Genomic DNA, 6,122 nt, shown 5'->3' with positions numbered 1-6,122 from the left:
CACTGATCACATGGGATTGTATTGTGCACTGTTTTACTTTGAAATCTAATAATACCAGTAAGTCTATAGGAAATGATTGACTGGTATTGTGGTAAATCAAATTTAATTGCAAATAAACAAAAACATAAAAATACGTGGCTGGCGCTATAGTCTAGCTAGACCTAGAGTACCTATATATAGAGAGTAGCGACAACTTGCGCATTGACGCCATTTTGTTTCACTCGCCCGGTCTACCGCGCGCGCGCAGTGCATGTATAAACTTTGAAGTGCATATACTGTGTTGTGTCGGCCACATTTCAAACACAACTGTGCGAGCCAGAAAGCAACTCGCGCTATTGTTTGTATTGTATCTCAACCCCCCCCCCCCCCCCCCCCCCGTATATGGAAAAGTGGGAGGGGGCTGTATGTCCATATACAAGCTAACCTTGCAGCCCCCAAACCAAAAGTTTTGCTGCTCATAAGAGGGGTGGGGGGGGGGGGGGGAGTTAATCAGCATGCAACCATAACCCACATCATAAAATAAAGACATCACTGGCAAAAACAATCCAACCCATCCCCCCTCCCTTTCCATAGACAATGCCCAAATCGCTCATAAAAATGAGATTTTTTTTTTTTTTAAATCCATGCACATCAATACCTTTACACACATTATAAACATATCCTCCCATACATCTGTTTACTCACAATTCCAGACACAGAAGTATACCACCCCCCCCCCTTCCTCGACACACACACACACACACACACAGCTCCGAGTATAAATTTCACACAAAGTAACTTTGAAATTGGGCAATTCATTTGTTTGTTGCTTTTTTTTTCTTCAATTTATTTCATGTCATAATACATATACATGTTCCTTCTCGAAAAGACATCCTTTTCAACAATACATAATGGGTATGGTATTAAGATAATGTAAGAAAAAAAGGGGGAGCAATGTAGACAATGATATATGTATTTCCCCATGAAAATCATGTCATATTATCCTTGCCCAGTGTCACAACTTTACCTGAACCTGCATGTACTTTAGTTCTACACGTAGTGATGATTCAATTTAAACTTAGAATAGAAAATCTGAATACCATTGCACATCTTCTTCAATTCCAGATACTGCACAACTTCTCCCATACCATTCCAGTATAGATATACATTGTGCCCTTTTTTTAAAAGCGGTATAAAAATATGCTCGCCCTGCATCAACTTGATTTTCTCCAGGCAAGCTCCAAACTCATGTCTACATGTACATCCCTGACATGACAAAACAACTTAAAAATTTGGAAATTCAGACATTATACAATGGGACTGTCAGGATCATCAATTACTAAAAATTTTACCAAACATAACAAACTGGAATGTGATGGGTATCATTATTTATCTGAAATGTACAATTCAACTTTGCTTAAACAAGCAAATGTACATAATCATGAATTATGCAACAAAACACATGGGCCTACTGCAATTTGCAAGCAACAGCGCAAAAAATGGGTCAATCTCTACTTGCTCAAGGAAATCTTCCATCATTGGAATGGTTATTTCACAAAATGAACAAACAGAAACAAGTCTATTTGGCCAGGCTTGAAATTGGAAACTAAGAACTTCAGTTTATGCCCAAGTACAGTACAGTGGGTTCTCATTATAACGAACTCCTTGGGACCAAGGAAATTACAGTTAACCTTGCATAACTCGAAGTCACATAAGTCAAACTTTCCCTAAGTCGAATCAAATTTTTTGACCAAACTATACAAAACATGTGTTATTTACATTTCCTATGTCAAATTTTGCATACATGTAAGTCAAACTATTTCTTGTGATCCCAACAGATTTGACTAATGCAAAGTTAACTGTACATCTTTATATCGAAACCTTGTTATATCAGGGCTAAAAAAGAGTAGAATACAAATAAGCAGGACCAGCAAAATTACCTTTTCATAATTAGAGTTTCTTTTAACAGTGCTCTTTTTAAGGAGGTTGTAGCATATTGTTCCCAAAATAAGTTGTGCTTTCTAAATGAAAAAAAAAGGTTCTACTGAATTTCTTTCATGGCAAAGAACTGGCAAATAAATATTACAAATATGATATATCTATCATCAAGTATTTAAAGGGAATGTGTCCACTGCAAACACCTTTACTGTATATTCTATGAATACCTTTAAAATGTTAAATACAAGAATAATTTTTGAGATACAGGGAAAAAAAAACCAACCATAAGTCTTTGTGAGAATAATTCCCTTACAACGCTTGAAAGTGCTTTTTTTTTGCTCTAAAAGTTAACAAAATGTGATCAGAATTGCAAAATATTTAGGATAGCACTATTAAAAGAACATTCTTTTCACATCAGAATGTCATTTTTCAACACTCCTTTTATTATCAGGATTTCTCTTACAGCAATTATAATGTAAAAAATTAAAGGTACAGATTTACATCCTCTTTGTATCAATACTCTCAGACTGTTCTTGGGAACAGATAATCAGAGTGATATCAATGACTTGTATCACAATATTTTTGCATACTTAAAAAAAAAGGAGTTTGTAGAAATATACATTTGTTTGATGTCACGGTCGCGGTAAGAATGATAGCGCTGCGCTGCGCGCGCTGCGGAGTGAAACAAAATGGCGCCAGGAGTCACGTGACCATCAAATTCCGGTCCCCCTATGTCGCTACTCTCTATATATAGGTACTCTAGCTAGACCTATATCTGTTTATTGTGAAGACGTGTCTAAATTTGTTGATACTCGTAAATCTGTGAAAGTGTGATGTGAGACTGAGAGTAAATCAAATTTAACTTGAGGTTCAAACTAGACTACAGTAAGTTCAAACCCTGACCAAAATATTTTTAATTCTTTGATTGGCTTCTTCCATTAGGGTGTCTTGGCAAGTGTTGCAGACTTGTAATAAATCCCATTAGGGCTTTTCATCTGTTTGTTAGCAAGTGCCTACACTCGTTCAGAGCTTCTTCTTTTTTATTGCAATGTGAACCTATTGTATCATTTGCTAACATACAAAATACCCCCACCCCCCTTGACACTAAAGATATTCATCAGATTAATACACACATGTATTCCCTTTGAAACAGGAGTTATTATATTATCAAATCAACCAAATTCTACCTCTGTAGTGTCATACGCGTGGACATGTATATGTAGGTGCTGGCCAAAACTGCCATGTCATTTCATATCGGGTAATGGTATTTAGTACGCCCTAAGTTACCAACAGCGCATGATACAAGCAGGCCTACAATGGATACAGGCCTACTCTTTAATGGAGTGAGAGAGAGAGAGAATAATCGAGATACATGTTTATATAGTGCATGAGTTATTTCAAATTTATTGCAAAAGATACATCCCACATTTTAGAACTTTTATTAAATGATTAGTATAACAGAGATGCCAACTTTTGGAAATCAGAAATAGGGAGGATTTGTAATCGACACCAATTAATGTGCGCGTAGCGCACATCTCGAGCGCGTAGCGCCCGACACATGCGGCCGGGGTCCAGGGCCCGCCTTAGGGCCCTGGAAGCTCTGGGGTTCTAGATGCTCTCTGGTGCAATCTGAGCCTTATTTTGGAGCATTTTACATGTGTATTTAGTTAAATAATTCCCCCTTTTTTTTTAAATAACATAAAAATTGTACAAAATGCATGATGAATTACTTTCAGACTTCCGATTACACAGGTACTTGATACTGTATTCGGTCTTATACTTCCGAGACCATTTCCTGGTCTTATTTTGCTGATTTTCCGCCATTTGGATTCTGTGGCAATATCCACGCATTGGTTACGGCGATCCATATGCTGAAACAATCTTTCGCTACTCTTAATTTGTCTTTTAACATAGTGGAATTATTACATGCTTAAGTTAGCAGATGATATTTCTCTTTCAATTCACAGATATATATACTGATAAGCGCCCTCCAAAAAAAATCATAATAAAAAAAAAAAAAAAAAAAAAAAAAAAAAAAAAAAAAATCATTTTTTTTTTTTTTTTTTTTTTTTAATAAATCGGGAGGATAAGGATGGTGATCGTAAGGTCGGGAGTTGGGGTGAATTATCGGGAGCCTCCCGATAAAATCGGGAGGGTTGGCATCTCTGGTATAAAAATAGAAATTGTCCACATACAACATATAATCATTGATCTGATAAAATTAAAATATAAAATTAACAGATAGTAAAGTATAGTAAAGTATAGTGACAATATATGCAAAGGTAACATTATATATACATATTACAGTTTCCATTCCTGTCTTTCAGCTCTGAATTAGATAAAATAAGTAGATACAATGTTAAAACACCAATTCAAAAATTTAAAAATATTAAATAATGTTCAACACTTAACATCGGTGTGCTATTCTATTTTTTTAAAATCAACCACAAAAGAAGTTCAAAGGAAATGAAACCAAAAAACACAAAACATTAGCTGATAATCCTATCCATTATTACTAGCCAGTCAAAAAAAATCTTGAGATTATTCATATTTGATTAACTGGAGAGGAAATATTATCTCCTAAGTTTGCATTTTCTTTTCTAGCCATTCTCCCATGGGAGTTGCCATCTTGATTTAAATATTGATGTCAGAGAGAGTAGTACATATCCATTGACCTGAAAATAATGGATGTGGTTTTGAATAGTATCTGGCTATTGTATAATCAAATTAATTGATACAAACAACAACCATCTTGTTATTCCTTTGAACAGTTAAATGTTTTGTCTTTGTCACTCTTTTGAATTATGAACAGAGCCTTGCCTGACAAACAACTTATGTATTCCTAATGTTGTTTAACAAAAGAAACTGCTCAAGTGTTCCAAACAACTGAACCAAATATCTTGTTACAGTATGTGATCAAAGAATATCCATTCATCTGAATGCATTAACAAAATGGTCTATTATTACGAAACAATTTTACAACTGCATTTAACAGGTGAGTGTCCTACATTGTAGCTAAAATACATGTCAGTGGGTATCTCACAAGATGTACTACTGTGACATAACTACTTCGATCAAAATGGCAGCTACCTAGAAAGAATGGCTAGCAAGGAACTGCAAACTTAGGAAATACTGTTTTCCTTGCTCAATCAAATACAAATAATTTCAAGTTATTTTTAAGTGACTTACAATTTTGAATAAGATTATCAGTTAATGTTTGTTTGGTTTCATTCTCCTTTAAATACATATGCATAAAGCCTCTGTAATATTTCATCCACAACTGTTGATTAAGTACTTGTAGAATAATCAATTTTTTACTAGAGTTCTGTCCATCAGCTGTCTCCTTGAATAAATAAATATTAGCACTTATTGTAAATTTTGTTATCAGGCTGCAATTGTTTACCATTACATGTAGAGTAATATATACAGTAATACAATTTATCAAAAATTTACATTTATTAAGATAAATTGCTTTGGGATAGTTTTGTTTAAGCATGTTTAGAGTACATCCATAAATCAGTAAATCAACATAAATAATCCCAATATATATTTGTAAACAGGGATGTAGAAGTATGCAAGTATAACTCATATAGTGATGAAATAATATACCTACATAATAATATAATAATAATATAAAGCACACAAGTTGCAATGCAAAAAGTGAAGCAGCATCTTGAAAAGTTTCAGGAGAATGTCATTTCAGTCCATGCACTTACGGAAGAGCAGCAGTGCAGATTGGTACCGTCAGTTTTTTACTGTGATGAACTAAATTGATTAATGACCAAATAAAAGTGAGGGAGAAAATATCTCTCTTGAATTCCATTACGATTCTTTAAAATTCTGTAATAAATATCGCTATTTCACCATTTCTAATTAAATTTCTTTCACCTCTAAATGTCTGGCTAATTGCACACTGTTAAAAGTCCTTTCTCCATTTCCATAACATTTTCAAAAAGAAATGATGGGGAAAAAATTAATTCTACTAGGATACTTTTAAAAATATGTTTATACATTTTGAGTCATAAGTAACTCAGAAAACTTTAGTTCAGTTGCACATAAAAAGTAAGTTGTAATTAATAAGAGTTCTGTTACATCTCTTCAAACAATATTAAAATATCTTTATATATTTTGAGTCATAATAACTCAGAAAACTTTAGTTTGCATATGAAAAGTCAGTTGTAATTTACAAGAGTTCCGTAACATCT

Source organism: Strongylocentrotus purpuratus, unplaced genomic scaffold (assembly GCF_000002235.5).
Source record: "Strongylocentrotus purpuratus isolate Spur 01 unplaced genomic scaffold, Spur_5.0 spur5_scaffold_7, whole genome shotgun sequence".
Lineage (NCBI taxonomy): Eukaryota > Metazoa > Echinodermata > Echinoidea > Camarodonta > Strongylocentrotidae > Strongylocentrotus > Strongylocentrotus purpuratus.
Note: the sequence above shows the minus strand (reverse complement) of the source record.